The sequence below is a fragment of the Mirounga leonina genome, unplaced genomic scaffold, assembly GCF_011800145.1.
Source record: "Mirounga leonina isolate KUSES-001 unplaced genomic scaffold, KU_Mleo_1.0 Mir_191, whole genome shotgun sequence".
NCBI classification, from domain to species: Eukaryota; Metazoa; Chordata; class Mammalia; order Carnivora; family Phocidae; genus Mirounga; species Mirounga leonina.
In genome coordinates, this window is record NW_023270484.1 from 97203 (window position 1) to 117956 (window position 20754).

A 20754-nucleotide genomic window follows, 5' to 3' on the forward strand; every position below is an offset into this window, starting at 1 on the left:
GGGGGATTGTTTAGTCCGGTGATGGGTATTAAGGAGGGCACATACTGCATGGAGCACTGGGTGTTATATGAAAACAATGGATTGTGGATCACCACATCAAAAACTAATGATGTATTGTATGGTCACTAACATAACATAATAAAATTTAAAAATAAATATAAATAAATAACAAAAGCAAAGAGTTGATAAAATAAACTAGTTGAAAAGGGAAAAAAGAAAAAAACAGAAATGGAAAATTTTAAACTGAAAGATAAACAATTCATGAGACAAAGACCTCCTATTCTATATACTATTTTTCCACAGCACTGGAGTGTTACAGTCTTGTGGGATCTGTAAACTTGCTATAAATCTGTTCTTTCAGTTGGTCTTCTGGGGGAGGCCTGCTATATGCTTCTCAGGTGTCTTTTCCTGGGTAGAGTTTCACCACCCCTTGCCAGGGGACTGAGCTCAGTTTAAGCTGGTCCTCTGTGTGGCTTTTATTCCCTGAAGGCTTTGTGCACGTCTTTAGAGTGTCAAAACAAAAATGGCCACACCCCTGGTCTCCAGGCCCAGAGTCAAAAGATTGTTGTCCTCTCTCTTCAGTATACCCCCAGGGACAAACAGTCTTCACTTTTGTATATGCCAAACTCTGTAGATTCCTGCATTGTGCGCTACAGCAATCCTCCCTAGGGAAGGCGGAGGGTCTCATGTTACTGCACCTTGTAGGGTCCTGGCTTGGACAGTGGTCACCAAATTGTGTGCACCTGCTCTGCCCCTCCTGGGGGAAGGGGGAGGATCACCTGTTACTGTCCTTTACAGGGCTCCTGCCCTGAAAGCTGTTGATGGGTCATGCATGCACCCGCTCCACCCCTGCAGGGGGAGGCAGAGGGGTCCTGCGTTCCTGTGCTTTGCATGGTCCTCACCCAATCAAGTTGCAACTTGAGGTTTATGGCTATCCAAGCTAAGAGCCCCCTCCCAGGCTTGCTGGACTGTAACCAGTTTTCCTGCTCCAATACAAGGAACTCTACTGGCCCAGGAACCCCCATTATTTCTGTGACTCTGGGGATCCTGAGACCACACTCTATAATTTTGCCCCTTTTTGCCACCAGAGCACCTTTCAGGTAGGGATGTCTCTCACTGGAGCAGCTTTCTAAGGGTTTTGATTTTGTGCTCCACTGCTATATCACTCTCCAGTAGCTGGCTTACAGAGGCTCCCTCCCCCCACCATTTATCTTGCTCATATTCACTCCTTTGCACCTCCTACCTTGCAGAACGGGTCACTTTGATACTTGTACAGTTTTGGATATTCTTTTCTTACATCTCAGGTTAAATTCATGAGTGCTCAGAATGATTTGATACTTATCCAGCTAAATTCAAGGGACGAGATGAAATGAGGTCCCCTACCCTCCCGCCATCTTGTCTCCTCTCAAATAATTAATTTAAAAAATAAATAATAACTGAAAACATCAGTCTGTGGTGGAATACTGACAACCAAATTCTTGAAGCTCAAAAGGCTCCAACAACGTCAATTCCAAAAGAGACTTAACACACACAAATCATTCAGTGTGCTACAATATATTAGCAATATGAAAGAAAGCATTACATAATGATTTCAATTGATACATAAAGGACTTGCAAAAAATCTAACATTTTTCATTAAAACTCTAAATAAAATAGTTGAAATTTTTTAACACAATAAAGGTCATATGTGAAGAACCCTAAGCTAATATCATAGTCAATGGAGAAACAATGAAAGCTTTTCCTTTATGATTCAGTATAAGGTAAGTGTACTGACTCTTACAAATTTTATTCAACATAGTATTGAAACTCCTACCCAAAAAAAAAGGGGGGGGGGAAATAAACTGAAGAATATGCAATTAGTTAAGGGATATTCTATGTTCATGAATAGGAATATTTTAAAAATATCTAACTATGCAAAGTGATCTGTAGATTCAGCAAATTCTTAAAATTATAAGGAAGTTACCACAGAAACAGCAAAAATAATTTCTAAAATTTGTATGGAACCACAGAAGTCTCCCAGTAGTTAAATCAATCTTGAAAAAGAAAAATATTTCCTCATTTCAAGATATATTACAAAGCTAAAGAAATTGCAAAGTATGGTATTGACATAAAAACAGATAGTAGGCCATTGGAACAGAGAGCCCAGAAATAAATCCACTCTTCTATGATTCACTTATCTTTGACAAGGGTTACAGGAATTCACAGTAAGGAAAAGATGAAAAATAGTGTTGGACCAACTAGATATCCACATACAAAAGAATGAAATCAGACCCTTCGCTTACACCATAAATAAAAATCCACTCAAAATGAATTAAAAACTTAAGTGTAATACCTAAAACTGTAATATTCCTATGAAAACATATGGGAAGGGGGAAGATGGGCTAGCCCAGTGATGGGTATAAGGAGGGCACATTTTGCATGGAGCACTGGGTGTTATACACAAACAATCATGGAACACTACATCAAAAACTAATGATGTACTGTATGGTAACGAACATAACATAAAAAAAGAAAGAAAGAAAGAAAACATATGGGAAAAATCTCCTTGAATCTTACCTCAAGCTCTTCAAAATGTAATAAATATATATTGAGAGAGAGAGAATGTTTTTCAGCTGTATAAAGAAGAAAGCTGTGCACATCTACACCCTCATGGATAAATTTGAGGGACATTAGTGATGTAAATTAAACATAGAAAGACAAAATACTATCCTATTTCACCTATTTGTTGGATCTAAAAATTCAAACTTATACACACAGCTAGTAAAATGGTGTTTGCCAGGAAACTTGGGACATAGGCTTTTTGTAATGCAAGATGAAGAATTTCTGAGATTTAATATATAACAATATTACCTTAATTAATAATATTGTATGCAATACAAGGATGAATCTTAAGTGTTCTCAGAGAGAGACATAAGAAAGAAAATGATAACTTGTGAGGCATTGCAAATATTAATTAGCTTTACTGTAGATTATTTTACAATAAATATGTATATCAAAACATCAAGTTTTACACCCTAAACACGTATAATTTTTATTTGTCAACTCTACCTCAATAAACTTGAAAAATATTCAAGTATACTTTTCAAAAATTATAATATCATCTGTGAACAGATATTTTCACTTTCTCCTTTCCACTTTGGATGCATTCTTTTCCCTTTCTTGCCTAATTGCTCTGGATAGAAACTATATAGTAGGGGCACCTGGGTGGCTCAGTCGTTAGGCGTCTGCCTTTGGCTCAGGTCATGATCCCGGTGTCCTGGGATCGAGCCCCGCATCGGGCTCCCTGCTTGGCTAGAAGCCTGCTTCTCTCTCTCCCACTCCCTCTGCTTGTGTTCCCTCGTTCGCTGTGTCTCTCTCTGTCAAATAAATAAAATCTTTAAAAAAAAAAAAAAAAGAAACTATATAGTATTTGTAATATATGTGGTAAAAGTGAACACTCTTAATATGAAAAAATTTTTAATCTTTCACTATTCAGTATGAAGTTGGCTCGGGTTTTCCTAGATCACTTTTATCAGATCAAAGAACTTATCTTTTATTATTAATTATTGAGTGGTGGTGTGGTGTTTGTGTGTTTGCTTTTTGTTTTGTTTTGGGTTTTTGTTGGGGTTTTTTGTTTTGTTTTGTTTTGTTTTGGCCATGAAAGGACACTGGATCTTTTCAAATACTTTGCCCTATGTACAGTCAGATTATCTTTGTTTTTAAAGGTTTTATTGATATGATGTATCCCATTAATTAATTTCACATTTAACAAAATATTCATAGCAGGATAAATCTCTTATTCATTACATGTAACTATTTTATATTTGCCATATCCATTTTGTAGTTTTTAAGTGAATTTTGAGTCATATTAATGAAATATTGATCTATAGACTTCTATTCTATTCGTACCTTTGGTCTGCTTTGATATAAGAGTAATACTGACTTATTAAAGAATCTGGAAGTTTTCTTCTCTTCTATTTTTAGGAAGCATTTGTGAAAAACTGTATTGATTTTTTTCAATGTTTGTGAGAGTCCAGCACTAAAGACATCTCTGACTGGCATTTTTTTTTAGGGGTATTATTGATTACTGATTTAACCTCTTTGTCATAGTTCTATTCATCTTCTTGAGTCATTTTGGTACTTTGTATCTTTCTAGGAATTTGCCTATTTTACCTAAATTGTCTCATTTAATGGCATACAATTTTTCACAGGAATATGTGAAATCCATTTGATTTCTGTATGGTCAGTAATAACATCCAGTTCTTATTTCTAATTCAAGTAATGTGACTGTTTTCTTGATCAACCTAGCTAAAGGTTTGTCACTTTTTTTTTTTAATTTTAGGGTATTTTGTTTTTGTTTTTTATTTTATTTTATTTTATTATGTTATGTTACTTTTGTTAATCCTTTCATAAAACCTGTTTAGTTTCCTTGTGTTTGTTTGTTTGTTTTTTTTCCTCTCCTCTTGTTCATTCATTTTTGCTGTATCCACAATTTGTTTTCATCCTTTGGCTCCCTTTATGTGTTGTTTGCTCTTCTTTCTCCAGTGTCTAAAGATAGAAAGTTGTGGTGTTTATATGAGATCTTTCTTAACATTAGAATTTGAAGCTAGTCTTTCTCTAATCTGTTGTGTAAACTACATCTCATTAGATTTGGTGTGTTACATGTTCATATTCATTCATCTCAAAGTGTTTTCTAATTGCCATTTAGGTTTTCCTTTTACCTATTGTATTGCATTTGTGTCGTTTAATTTTACATTTTGTGAATTTCCCCCTCACTTTGTTATTATTAATGAATTCCAATTTTATTTCATTTGGGTGAGACATTACCCAAATTATCTTATTATATCCTATAAACCTGTGAGGTTTTTTTTGTGATTTACCATATGGTCGAGCCTGGAAAATGTTTGATGTACACTTTAGAAGAATGTATATTTTTTTTTAAAAAATTAAATTTATTTGAGAAAGAGTGAGAGTGAAAGAGATCACAGAGGGAGAGGAAGAAGCAGACTCTCCACTGAGCAGGGAGCCCGATGTTGGGCTCCATCCCAGGACTCCGAGGTTGTGACCTGAGCTGAGGGCAGACACTCAACCAAGTTAGCCACCCAGGCACTCCAGAAGAATGCATATTCTGCTATTTCTAGATGGTGTATTTTATTGATGTCCGTTATGTCTGGTTAGTCATATGACTGGCTCCTCAAGTCTTATATTGCATTCTGGATTTTCTACATAAATACTATACTCATGTTTTATTGTTATATTTGACATAAAACATGCAAATTTAAGGTATACAATATATTAATTTAATATATTTATATAATATGATTGCTATTATGGCAATAATTATCTCCTCTATCATATTACATAATAATTACTACTTTTTAGTGGCTGGAACAAATAAGTTCTACTCTAGGAAGTTTGATGTTTGTGATATAATATTATGTCTATATTCACTATATTGTGCATTAGATGTCTAGGACTTTACTTTTGCTACTCATTGCATTTTGTACTCTTAAACATCTGTTCTATATTTCCACTCCCATTCCCTGGTAATATCCCAATATTTTACTCTGTTTTTATGAGTTTGGCTTTTGTAGATTCCACAAATAAGTGACAATATACAGTACTTGTCTTCTTTGTCTGACTTACCTCACTCAACATGATGTACTCAAGGCCCATCCAGGTGATTACAAAGGGCAGAATGTCTTTTCTCATGACCAAATAATATTCCATTATATATACATATGTGAGGGTTTCTTTTTTTCCACATCTTCACCAATACTTATCTTTTGTCTTCTTGATTATAATCATTCTTTAAGGTATGAAACAATATCTTACTGTGGTTTTGATTTGCATTTCCCTGATGCTTAGTAATGAACATCTTTTCATGTGTCTGTTTGGACTTTTGATGCCTTTTTTGGGGAGAGAGGGGAGAAATCAGTTCTGCCCATTTTTGAGCAGTATTATTTGGTGTGTGTGTGTGTTATTGAGTTGTAGGAGTTCTTTATATACTTTGGAAATAAAATCCAATATATGGCTTACAAAAATTTCTCCCATTCAATAGGTTGCCTTTTTATTTTGTTAATTCTCTTGCTGTGCAGGAGTTTTCAAGCTTGATTTAGTCCCATTTGTTGATTTTTGCTTTTGATGTTTATACTTTAGGTGTCATATCCAAAAATTTATTGCAAATACCAATGTTGAGGAACTCCTCTATGTTAACCTGTAAGGGGTTTTATAATATCAGGCCTTTTGTTTAAGGCTTTGGTTCATTTTGAGTTAATTTTTGTGACTGGTGTAAAATAGGTTCCAATTTTATCTTGTCTTTTTTGTTTTCCCAACACCATTTATTGAAGAAACTATCCTTTCTCCATTGGGTGTTTTTGGCTTCCTTTTCAAATATTAGTTGGCCATGTATGTGGGGCTTTAATTCTAGGAACTTGATTTCTATTAGTATAAGTGTCTATTTTTATGCCAGTAGCATATTGTTTTTACTAGTATAGCTTTGTAGTATAGTTAGAAATCAGGAAGTGATACCTTTGGCTTTGTTCTTTCTCAGAATTGTTTTAACTCTATGGGGTCTTTAATAGTTCCACACAAATTTTAGGATTGTGTTTTGTTTTGTTTTTTTTGTACTTCTGTTAATAATTCCATTGTGATTTTATTAGGGGTTGTGTTGAATTTATAAATGGCTTTGTTTAGTATGGCCATTTTAACAATAATAATTTTTTTGATCCATGAATATGGTGTCTTTCCATTTGTTTTTGTCTTCTTTGATTTCTTTCAATAAAGTCTTGTAGTTTTCTCTTAGTACAGATCTTTCATTTCCTGGTTAACTTTATTCCCCAGTATTTTATTGTTTCTGATGCTCTTATGAATGGGATTGTTTTCTGTTTCTGATATTTTATTACTATGTATATAAAATAACTGAATTTTGTCTGTCGTAACTTTACTGAAATTATTTATTAGTTCCAATCGTTTTATGGTTGAATGTTGGGGGATTTCTAAGTTTCAAAGCGTATCATCTGCAAAAACAAAAACAATTTTCTCTCCCTACTTTGAGTACCTTCTATTTTGTTGTACCTAACTGCTGTAAGTAGGACCTCTAGTACTATATAAATAAGTTATGAGTAGACATCTTTATATTGTTCCTGATCTTAAATAAAACATTGTCAATTTTTCTTCATCTGCATTGAGTACCTTAGCTGTACATTTGGTTGTATATAGTCTTTGTGTTGGAATATTTATCCTACTCAAATCATTGAGTTTTTTTTCTAATCAAAAAAGGATACTGTATTTTCCCAAATGTTTTTTCTGCATCTACTGTGGTAATCATGTGATTGTCATCTTGTCTCCATTCTATTAATGTGATGTATTACATTTATTGATTTGCATATGCAGAACCATTCTTACATCCCAGGGATAAATCTCACTTGGTCATGATGATAATCCTTTTAAAAGTGTTCTTGAGGGTGCCTGAGTGGCTCAGCCAGTTAAGTGTCTGTCTTCAGCTCAGGTCATGATCTCAGGATTCTGGGATCAAGCCCCACATTGCACTTTCTGCTCAGCAGGGAGTCTGCTTCTCCCCCTCACCCTCCCTCTGTGCTCTCCTTCTCTCTCTCCAATAAAATCTTTTTTAAAGGGGCGCCTGGGTGGCTCAGATGGTTAAGCATCTGCCGTAGGCTCACGTCATGATCCCAGGGTCCTGGGATCGAGCCTCACATCAGTCTCCTGCCTCAGCGGGGAGTCTGCTTCTCCCTCTCCCTCTGCTTCTCCCACTGCTCATGCTCTCTCTCTCTATATATATATATCTGTGTCTCAAATGAATAAATAAAATCTTTAAAAAAATCTTTTAAAAAAATCGGTACTAGTATCTTTAAAAATTATATATATGTATATATATACATATATATAGATAAGTGTTCTTGAATTCAGTTAACTAATATTTTTTTGAAAGCTTTTGCATTCACATTCATCATAGATATTGGTCTCTGGTATTCTTTTCTTGTAATGTTCTTATCTATCTTTGCTATCAGGATAATGCTGTCCTCACAGAATGACTTTGGAAGTATACTTTTCTCTTGTTGTTCTGGTCTATTGTTCTTCTGGTCTCTATTTTCTTTTCACTCTGATGTTTATTATTTAATTCTTTCTGAGTGCTTTGGACTTAATTTGTTCTACTTTTTCTAGTTCCTTGAGGTTTAAAATTAGGATGTTTCCTTGAGACAACTCTAATTACTTAATGTATGAATTTATTGCAATAAACTTCTTTTGTACTCACCAGGTTTTCTTCTTTTTATTGTCAAAACAAAGGGTGGGTCATGCTGGCATATTTCTTTGGTTCGGCAGCCTCCAGTGATGTCCTGCCTACTTTTATAGACACAGGAAATTAGAAACTTCCAAGTGTTTTGGTGTAATGTGCAGACATACTTTGGTTTAGGTATAAATATCCAATTAATTGTTAACCGAAGGGGAAAGAAAAAATACAGTAATGAGTTATTTTCAAATAAACAAATGACTAGTAGGTAGTGGGCATATGATAGAAGAAAAGTTAGATTCTACTTTAGAAATAAAATCCCCATCAGTTTTCTAGTAGTTGGATCTAAAGAGAAGATAAAACCTATTTGGACTCCTGAAAATCCAACCAAATCTCTACCTAAGAATCCAGTGTCTTAAATTAGCAACAGGACTCTACTCAGATCTTGTTTCATAATGCCCCATTATTAAATTGTAAATGGAGTAAACACATATTGGAAAGTACTGTCCTTATAAAAGAAAGTTGGCCAAAAGTGAAATATATATTTCACTAATAGGTCTATGCATAAATACTGAATGTTTTAAAATGTTATTTTGATTTTAGTAATTTTAGAATGTCAGCTTGCCATTAGAAAATGACTTCTATTCATCATTCAGGAAATGCAACTCCATTATTTGGAGTATGACTAAGAGAACCAAAAAACAGATAAAGTTAATTGATGAAGTAACTATTTAATATTTTATTTTGGGGGTGCCTGGGTGGCTCAGTTGGTTAAGCGACTGCCTTCGGTTCAGGTCATGATCCCAGGGTCCTGGGATTGAGTCCCACATCGGGCTCCCGGCTCAGCGGGGAGCCTGCTTCTCCCTCTGACCCTCTCCTCTCTCATGCTGTTTCTCTCTCGCTCGCTCTCTAATAAATAAATAAATAAAATCTTTAAAAAATATATTTTATTTTTGAATCACAAATACTTTGCAACTGACTTTGTTACATATTCCAAATACAATAGGGAATTAAACATCCTATTAAGTTAGTACTGTCATAAACTATAATAAAAGAACTTATAAAGGACTAGACCCAAACTATTAGTATTAAAACAGTAAACTATTACTAAGACTATAGAACACCTGAATATCCTTATAGCCATTTTGCAAAGTAAACTTAGGTAACATAGAGAATTCCATCTTTAAATTAATCTTGTGTAGGAGGAGGCAAGATGGCGGAGGAGTAGGGGAAACCATTTCAACTGGTCCCCAGAATTTAGCTGGGTATCTATCAAACCATTTTGAACACCCACAAATTCAGCCTGAGATGTAAGAAAATTTATCTAGATCTCTACAAGCAGAAAAATGACTGTTTTTTGCAAATTAGGGATGTGAAGAGTTGTGAATCTGTGGGGAGATACTGGAAGATAAAGAGAAGGGGGAGGGAGCCTCCATAGCTGGCTCCTGGAAAGTGATATAACACTGGAGTGCAAAATGAGAACCCTGGAAATCTGCTCTACTGAGAGCCATCCTTCTCTGAAAGGGGCTCTGAAAATGAAAAAGCAGAATTCCAGGTAGAGCATTGTGGTCTCAGGTTACATGGGAGCACAGAACAAAAAGAGATTCTTGAAATGGTAGAGGGCCTGAGCATTGGAGCCAGGAAGCAGGTATGGTCAGCGAACCCAGGAGGGGACTCTCAGCTCAGAACACCATAAACTGTAAGCCAGGTGAGTGGACACCCACTTTTTCCTTGAACAGCCTGAAAAAATCTGGAACTGCTCCTATGACCAGGAAAAACTCACAGAGCAGTAGTGGCTGAGAAAGGGCTTTAGGGTGGAACCCAGACCTGATTCCAGAGCTTCAGGTGCACACGTGCAAGCCCGCAGCTACTCCCAGTTTTAAAATCACAAAGGGCAGAAGCACTCCCAGGACCCTCAGACTACCTCTGAGAGAGTTACTGTGGGTGGGCACCTCAGGAGGCTGCAGTATTTAGCAACACATGCAAAAGTGGAGACTATGTCCTGGAGGGTCTATTAAAGAGGGCAGACTGCAAACTTTCTGCTCTGGGCTAGAGGTATGGCTGTGGCCATTTTTGCTTTGATCCTCTGAAGAGGGGCAGAAAGCATCCAGGGAACAAAAGCCACACAGAAGTCTGGTTTCCAGTGAGCCCAATCCCCTGACAGGGTGTGGGGCAATTCTGCACAGCCAGGCTTACTGGAGAAAGAGTGCAGCAGGCACCTACCCCAGAAGACAGGCTGGAAGAACAGGTGGATGATATCTTGCAGATCCTATAGACCTGTAAAATCCCAACACCAGGGGAAAATTGTATGTTGAGCTCCAGGTGAGGTCTCACGACTTACTTTTCAGATAGAATTCTCCTTTTCTTTTCTTTTCTTTTTTCCCCTTTTCTCATGATTTTACTCTTGTATTTTTCTTTTTACCTTCTCATTTCAACTGGATGTCTATTATATCAACTTATTTTTCATAAACTTTTTTTAAAAGATTTTATTTATTTATTTGACAGAGACACAGCGAGAGAGGGAACACAAGCAGGGCGACTGGGAGAAACAGGCTTCCCACTGAGCAGGGAGCCTGATGTGGGGCTCAATCCCAGGATCCTGAGATCATGACCTGAGCCAAAGGAGATGCTTAATGACTGAGCCACCCAGGCACCCCTTTCATAAACTCTTTTTAACTTGTATTTTTACACACCTATATTTTTATAGATATATGCTTTATTTTAGCCCCTTTTTTCACTCTATTCAGCTTTACCTTTTTACATATAGAAGTTTGACTTTATTTATAATTTTGGGATGCAGTGTCCTCTAACACAGACCAAAATACACTCAGGAGCATCTGAAACACTCTGCTTTGTCCACACTGAGAGATTATAGCCTCCTTTCGCCTCTCCTCCCCCTTGTTTTTTTTTAATTTTTCAATTTTTCACTTTTATCTTGTGTTTCATTTTGGTTTTGTTTGTTTGGTGGTGGTTTCTGACCTCTCCAGATTTTGCTAGGGTGCATCTAGCTTGGGCCATGGTTGATATTTTGGACTCTGCTCATTTGCTCAACCATCCCTCAACAGAATGACTAGGAGGAGGAACTCTCAACAAAGAAAAAACCAGAGACAATGTCCTTTGCCACAAAACTAATGGATATGGATAGAAGCAAGATGTCAGAGATAGACTTCGGGATAGCAATCATGAAGTCAATAGCTAGGCTTGAAAAAAGCATTAGTGACAATATAGAATCTCTAAGGGCAGAAATGAGATCTAATCAGGCCAATCTTAAAAATACTATCAATGAGATGCAGTCTAAACTGGATACTCTAACAGCCAGGGTAAATGAGGCAGAAGAGAAAATCAGTGATCTAGAAGATAAACTGATAGAACAGAAGGAATCTGAAGAAGATACAGATGGGCAGCTAGTAGCCCATGAAAATTGACTTAGAGAGATTAATGATTCATGAAACATTCCAATGTCAAGATTATTGTGATCCCTGACAGGGTGGAAAGAGAGGGCTAGAAGGTATAATTGAGCAAATCATAGCTGAGAACTTCCCTAACCTGGGGAAGGAAGCAAGCATTGGTATCCAAGAGGCAGAGAGGACCCCTCCCAAAATCAATAAAAATAGATCAGTATGCTGACGTATAATAGTGAAGCTTGCAAATCTTAGAGCCAAGGAAGCTATGCTGAGAACATGTAGAGGGAAGAGATTTCTTATGTATGGTGGGAGGAACATCAGAATAATATCAGACCTATCCACAGAGACCTGGCAAGCAAGAAAGGGCTGGCAAGCCACATTCAGGATACTAAATGAGAAGAACATGCAACCAAGCACACTTTACCAGCAAGGCTGTCATTTAGAATGGAAAGAGAGAGAAAGAGCTTCCAGGACAGGCAGAAAGTGAAAGAATATGTGACCACCAAGCCAACCCTGCAATAAATATTAAAGGGGATTCTGTAAGTGAAGAGAAACTCCAAAAGTCACATAGGCCAGAAAGAAATAGAGAAAATCTACAGAAACAGGGACTTTACAAGCAATACAATGGCACTAAATTCATATCTTTCAATACTTATTCTGAATGTAAATGGGCTGAATGCTCTCATGAAAAGACACAGAGTTTCAGATTGGATAAAAAAGCAAGACCCACCCATATGCTGTCTACAAAAGACTACAAAAGACCTAAAGACACCTCCAGACTGAAAGTGAAGGGGTGAAGAATATTTTATCACACTAATGGACCTCAAAAGATAATTGGGGTAGCAATCCTCATATCAGACACATTAGATTTTAAACCAAAGACTGTAGTAAAAAATGTAGAGGGACACTACATCATACCTAAAGGATCTATCCAACAAGAAGATCTAACAATTGTAAATATCTATGCCCCCAACATGGGAGCAGCCAATTACATAAACCAATTAATAACCAAAATAAAGAAACATATGGACAATAATACATTAATAGTAGGAGACCTCAACACTCCACTCACAGTAATGGACAGATCATCTAAGTGAAGATCAACAAAGAAACAAGAACTCTGAATGACACACTGGACCAGATGGACCTCTTAGAAATATACAGAACATTCCACCCTAAAACAACAGAAAACTCATTCTTCTCGAATGTACACAGAACTTTCTCCAGAATAGACCACATACTGGGCCACAAGTCAGGTCTCAACTGATACCCAAAGATTGAGATTGTTCCCTGTATATCTTCAAACCACAATGCTTTGACACTGGAACTCAATCACAAGAAAAAAATTGGAAGGAACTCAAACCCTTGGAAGCTAAAGACCATTCTGCTAAAGAATGATTGGATCAACCAGGAAATTAAAGAAGAATTTAAACAATTTTGGAAACCAATAAGAATGAAAACACAGTACATGAGATCCCCTTTTCTCCACATCCTTACCAATGCATGATATTTCTTGTCTATTTGCTTTTACTCAATCTGATGTGAGGGGTATCTCGCTGTTGTTTTGATTTGCAATTTTCAGATGATTAGTGATGTTAAGAGGGTATTTCCAGAGGTGCCTGGGTGGCTCAGTCGTTAAGCGTCTGCCTTCAGCTCAGGTCATGATCCCAGGGTTCTGGGATCAAGCCCTGCACTGGGTTCCCCGCTCAGCAGAGAGCCTGCTTCTCCCTCTCCCACTCCCCCTGCTTGTGTTCCCTCTCTCTCTGTGTCTCTGTCAAATAAATAAATAAAATCTTTAAAAAAAAAAAAAAAAGAGGGTATTTCCATGAGTCTGTTGGCCATGTCTTCTTTGGAAAAATGTCCATTCAGGTTTTCTGCTCATATTTTAATTATTTGTTTTGTTTTTGTTGTTGAGTGTATAAGTTATTGTATATTTTGGTTATCAACCTCATATCAGTTATATTATTTGCAAATATCTTCTGTTATTTGTTTCTTTTTGTTTTACTCTGCATCAGCTTTCTACTGTGGTGTAGTCCCAATTATTTATTTTTGCTTTTGTTCCCCTTTTTCTGAGGAGACATATCCATAAATATGTTGCTGTAGCTGATGTCAAACAGATTGCTGTCTGTTTTCTTGTACTTGATTTTTGGTTTCAGACTTCACATTTAGGTCTTTCAACCATTTTGAATTTATTTTTGTGTATGGTGTAAGAGAATGGTCCAGTTTCATTCTTTTGTATGTAGCTGTACAGTTTTCCCAACACAATTTGTTGAAGAAACTGTCTTTTTGCCATTTTATATTCTTGCCATGTTTGTCATAAATTAATTGACTATATAGATACTGGCTTATTCATCAGTTCTTTGTTTTGTTTCATTGATCTATGTGCTTATTTTCATGGCACTATGAAACCATTTCATTAGTATGATTTTATCATATAACAAGTCTGAAATTGTTATACCTCCAACTTTGTTCTTTTTCAAGATTGCTTTGGCTTCTGTGTTTCTATACAAATTTTACTATAATTTCTTCTAGCTCTGTGAAAAATGCTATTGATACTTTGATAGGGACTGCCTTAAGTCTGTAAATTACTTTGGGTAATATAGACATTTTAATGATATTAATTTTTTAGTTCATAAGCATTGAATATCTTTCCATTTGTTTGTGATGTCTTCAAGTTCTTTCACCAATGTCTTACAGTTTTCAGAGTCCTGGTCTTCCAGTTTAAATTTTTCCTGTGTATTTTATTATTTTTGGTGCAATCATTAATGGGATTATTTTCTAAATTACTACTTAAATAATACTTTGTTATTAGTGTATAGATACACAACAGATTTCTATATATTGATTTTGTATCCTGTGACTTTACTGAATTAATTTATTAGTTCTAATAAATTTTCTGGTGGAGTCTTTAGAGTTCTCTATACTTAATATCATGTCATATGCAAATAGTGACAGTGTTACTTATTCCACACAAATTTGGATGGCTTCCATTTCTTTTTGTTGTCTGATTGCTGTGACTAGAACTTCCAATACTGTGTTGACTAACAGTGGTGAGAGTGACTACCTGTCTTGTTCCTGACCTTAGGGAAAAGCTCTAAGTTTTTCACCACTCATATTATATTAGCTATTAGTTTTTCATTTATTGCCTTTATTATGTTGTAGTATGTTCCTTGTATACCCAATTTATCAAAGGTGTTTATGATGAAAGGATGTTGTTTTTTATCTAATGCCTTGAAATGCAAATATGGCTTTTATTTTTTCTTTTGTTAATGTGATGTATTACATTGATTGACTTAAGATAATGAAGCCACACTTAAAACAAATCCCATTTGATTGTAGTGAATAAAACTTTAATGTATTTTTGGATTCAGCTTACTGATATTTTGTTGAGGATTTTTGCATTTATGTTCATCAGAGATATTGGGCTGTAGTTTCTTTTTTTGTGGTGTCATTGTCTGGCTTTTGTATCAGAGTAATGCTGCCCTCATAGGGTAAGTTTGGAAGCATTGCTTTCCTCTTACAATTTGGAATAGTTGGAGAAGTATACTTATTGACTTTTTAGAAATGTTTGGTAGATTTCACCTGGAGACCATTTGGTCCTGGACTTCTACTTGTTTGGAGTTTTTAAAATTACTGGTTCATTTTTGTTACTAGTTCAGTCTGTTCCATTTTGTATTTCTTCCTGAATTAGTTTTAGAAGACTGTATGTTTCTAGGAAATTATTCACTTCTCATTTCTTGTAAAGGTGAAACAGATGGAGCCAAATGGTGAACTGATAGATTTCACCTTGATCCCTCATAACACACAAAAAAAAGGCAACAAAAAGTAAAATATTGGCTATCAGGAGTAGAATTTAGTGATTTATCACTTACATGCAACACATGGTGCTCATTACAAGTACCCTCCTTAGTACCCACCACTTATTTCTTTTTTTGGTGGAGTTTAGGGTGTTTTATATACTGTAGGATGATATCTGCCAATAATGAAAGTTTTACTTCTTCCTTACCAATTTGAATGTTTTGTATTTCTTTTTCTTATCTTATTGCTGCAACTAGACTTCCAGTACTATGTTGAATAAAAATGGTTAGAGGAGTGAAATAAGTCAATCAGAGAAAGATATGTATCATATGACCTCACTGATATGAGGAATTCTTAATCTCAGGAAACAAACTGACAGTTGCTAGAGTGGTGGGGGGTGGGAGGGATGGGGTGGCTGGGTGATAGACATTGGGGAGGGTATGTGCTATGGTGAGCGCTGTGAATTGTGTAAGACTGTTGAATCACAGACCTGTACCTCTGAAACAATACATTATATGTTTTAAAAAAGAAGAAAAAGATAGCAGGAAGGGAAGAATGAAGGGGGGGAATCGGAGGGGGAAACAAACCATGAGAGACTATGAACTCTGAGAAACAAACTGAGGGTTCTAGAGGGGAGGGGGGTGGGAGGATGGGTTAGCTTGGTGATGGGTATTAAGGAGGGCACGTACTGCATGGAGCACTGGGTATTATACGCAACCAATGAATCATGGAACACTACATCAAAAACTAAAAATAATAATAATAATAATTTTGTCCTTAAAAAAAAAATAAAGGTTAGAGTGGACATCCTTGTCTTGATCCTGACCTTGGAGGAAAAACTCCGTTTTTGAGTATGATATTAGATGTGGGTTTCTTATATATGGTCTTTATGATTTTCAGGTATGTTCCCTCTCTACCTACTTCATTGAGAGTTTTTATCATGAAAAAAAATGTATTAAAAAAATGATTTTTCTTCATCTACTGAAATGATTATATGTTTTTCTCTTGTTAATGAGATGTATCATATTTATTGATTTGCAAATATTGAAACACCACATGCTTCTCTGGAAGTATATATAATTTAAAATGGGATAAATGATGCTTTTAATATAGTCTTAAATTTGATTTGCTAGTATTTTCTTGGGGATTTTTGTGTCTGTGTTAATCAGAGTTATGGGCCTGTATTTATTTTATTTTGTGTAGTGTCTTTTTCTGTTCTTGCTATCAGGATAATGCTGAACTCAGAGGGTGAATTTGAAAATTTTCCTTCTCTTCCATTTTTGAAATAGTTTAAGAAGAGGAGGTGTTAACTCTCCTTTGAAAATGTTTGGTGGAGGGGCGCCTGGGTGGCTCAGTCATTAAGCATCTGCCTTCGGCTCAGGTCATGATCCCAGAGTCCTGGGATCGAGTCCCACATCGGGCTCCCTGCTCCACGGGGGGCCTGCTTCTCCCTCTCCCACTCCCCCTGCTTGTGTTCCCTCTCTCGCTGTGTCTCTCTCTCAAACAAATAAATAAAATCTTAAAAAAAAAAAAAAAAGAAAGAAAGAAAAGAAAATGTTTGGTGGAATTTTCAAGCCATCTTGACCTGGACTTTTATTGTTGGAAGATTCTGATTACTGATTTAGTTTCATTTCTAGTAATTAGTTTTTTCAGATTTTTTATTTCTTTCTTGGTGATTCAGTAAGGAAGATTGATAGTTGCCAGGCAATTTTCCATTTCTTTAGATTATCCAATGTTTTGCCATGTATTTTTGTAATAATTTCTTATAATTATTTGCATTGTGGTGCTGTTATTTTTTTTCATTTCTGATTTTATTTATTTGAGTCATCCCCTTTCCCCTGATAATTCTGACTTAAGGTTTATTAATTTTATCTTTTCAAAGAACCAGTTCTTGGTTCTATTGCACTTCTATTTCTTGTTGTTCTCAGGGATATTGGGTAATTATGTTTTCATTTTTGTTTCTCTCCATGCAGTTTTCTTTTCCACTTTGATTTCTTTCTTGACACTTATGTTGCTAAGTAGTATGTTGTTTAGTCTGTATGTGTTTGTTTTTATCTACCTATTTTTTTTTTTTTTGTAATTAATTTGTAGTAGCCTTGTATATGAACTATTCTGGAGAATGTTCCATGTGTGTTTGAAAGGAGTGTGTTTTCTACCTTTTTTGAATTGAATGCTTTGAATATATTTCTTGGGTCTAATTGGTCTAGTGTGTCATTCAAAGCCACTGTTTCCTTACTGATTTTCTGTCTGGATCATCTATCCCTTGATGTAAGTGGGGTGATAATGTGCCCTACTATTATTTTATTTCTGTCAACTTGTCTTTTTTAAGTGTGTTAATATTTACTCTATGTGTTAGGTATTCTTATGTTTTATATTTGAGGCAAAAATATTTAAAATTGTTATACCCTTTTGTTGGATTGATCCCCTTATCATTATGTAGTGTCCTTTGTTTTGTCTTGCTACATTCTTTTGTGTGAAGGGTATTTTGTCTGATATAAGTATTGCTTCCCTAGCTTTAAAAAATTCTGTTTGCCTAGAATATCTTTTTTCATCTCTTTCAGTTTTTATGTGTCTTAGGTTTGAAATGGGTTTCTTGTCGGCAGCATATAGATGAGTCTTCTTTTTTTATCCTTTGTTTACTGAAAGACTTTTGATTGCAGCATTTAGACCATTTACATCCAAAGTAATTATTCATAGATACGTACATATTGCCGTTTTGCTGTTTTCTGTTTTATTAGAGTTCTTTTCTCTTCCTTTATTGTTTTCTTGTTCTTGTCCCTTGGGGTTTGATGGTTTTTTAAAATGACATACTTGGATTCTTTCTCTTTTTTGTGCATGTATCTACATAGATTTTTTATTTTTGATTACCATTAGGTTCATATAGGACCTTGTAAGTAAAAGCAATTATAATATGTTGATGGTTACTTAAGTTTGAACACAGTCTAAAAACATGACATTTTTACTTCCCTCTCCACATTTTTTTTCAAGATTTTATTTATTCATTTTGAGACACAGAGATACAGAGAGAGAGAGAGCATGAGCAGGGAGAGAGGCAGAGGGAGAGGAAGAAGCAGGCTCCCCGCTGAGCCAGGAGACCGATGTGGGGCTCAATCCCAGGACCCTGGGGTCACGACCTGAGCTGAAGGCAGAAGCTTAACCATCTGAGCCACCCAGGCGCCCCTCCCCCTCCACATTTTACATACATAATGTCATATTGTGCGTCCTTTAATTTTGTGCATCCCTTTGACTAACTTTTTAAATTTTTTATTTAAATTTTAGTTAGTGAAAATATGCTACAATATTGGTTTCAGGAGTACAACTCACCGATTCATCACTTACATACAACACCCAGTGCTCATCACAAGTGCCCTCCTTAATGCCCATCACTCATCTAGCCCATCCTCCACCCACCTCCTTCCAGCAACCCTCAGTTTGTTCTCTATGGTTAAGAGTCTCTTAAGGCTTGTTTCCCTCTCCTTTTTCTCCCCCTTCCCATGTGTTCATCTGTTGTTGTTTTTTTCTTACATTCCAAATATGAGTGAAATCATATCGTATTTGCCTTTCTCTGACTGACTTATTTCACTTAGCATAATATACTCTAGCTCCATTCACATTGTTGCAAATGGCAAGATTTTGTTCTTTTTAATGGTTAAGTAACATTCCATTGTATAATATACCACTTCTTCTTTACCCATTCATCAGTCAATGGACATCTGGGCTCTTTTAGTATTTTGGGTAGTGTAAATAATGCTGATATAAATATTGTGGTGCATATACCCTTTAGAATCTGTATTTCTGTATCTTTGGGTAATTACCTAGTAGTGCAATTGCTTGGTCCTAGGGTAGGTCTGTCTATTTTTAAGTTCTTGAGGAACCTCCATACTGTTTTCCAGATTGGCTGCACCAGCTTGCATTCCCACCAACAGTATAAGAGAGTCCCTCTTTCTCCACATGCTTGCCAACACCTTTTTTTTTTTTTTAGATTTTATTTATTTGACAGAGAGAACACAAGCAGAAGGAGAGAGAGGGAGAAGCAAACTCCCTGCTGAGCAAGGAGCCTGATGTGGGACTCGATGCCAGGCCAAAGACAGCCACTTAACCGACTGAGCCACCCAGGCATCCCACCTTTTTTTTTTTTTTTTTTTTGTCTTGTTAATTTTAGCCATTGTGACTGGTATGAGGTGGTATCTCATTATGGTGTTGTTTCTTTTTCTTTTTTCTTTTTTTTTTAAGTTGAGTTGTAAATTAACATGCCATAGAGTTCAGCCCTTTAAATTGTATTGTGAGGTAGTCTTTAAGTGTATTCACAAAGCTGTGCAACCAGTGGCTACTAACCAATACTGGACTACAAATGTTTATTTCTTAGCTGACACACAATTTACATGCCATGAAGTTCACCATTTCAAAGTGTAGGGATTGAGATGATTTTAGTACACTCATAAGGCTGAACAAAGAAATGATTTCTTACTAAAATAAAGCATGATTTTTTAATAATGACGTGGTAGAATTAGAAGGGATCATATAGGGTATTCCCTACAATATATTTAGTAGAAAAGGTTATAGATTAGTCATATATTATGCTCAATCTTGATGTTTATTAAATATTTCAGGGATGAGCAAAAGATGGGTTTTTTGTTGTTGTTGTTGTTGTTTTAAGATTTTATTTATTTATTTGACAGAGAGAGACACAGCAAGAGAGGGAACCCAAGCAGGGGGAGTGGGAGAGGGAGAAGCAGGCTCCCCGCGGAGCAGGGAGCCCGATGTGGGACTCGATCCCAGGACCCTGGGATCATGACCTGAGCCGAAGGCAGATGCTTAACGACTGAGCCACCCAGGCGCCCCAAAAGATGGTTTTTAATGGCTAAACTGCTCAGTGGAAAAAGTCCTGTTGCATAACTGTCACTTGTGAATTAATAAAATTTGGTCATCCTAGTAATTGCCATTCTGTTCTTGCAGCTCTAGAGAATAAGGAAAATGAATTCTTAATTTCTACAGGAAGTGGAAGCTGGGAACTGAAATTCTCCATCATCTAATTTCCTCTTGCTCAGGACTACAGATAGTGTTGCACAGAAGTGGTGAGATTCTTTCCCTTCGGGGCATTTGCCTGGGTAAAGGGTCTGCTTTCAACTATGGGTTTATCTGTTTCCATCTTTAGGAAAAGGGCTGATTCCGCTTTTCCTTTTGGGCGTCCATGGTTGGGTGGGAATGCTTCGTCTGTAGCCCTGTGAAATCCCATCTTGACAGCCAGGATCACAAAACGGTTGTGCTGTGGTCTCTTAGCTAGTGGTCATTTCCTCCCAAGATTATGCTTAGTACCCAAGT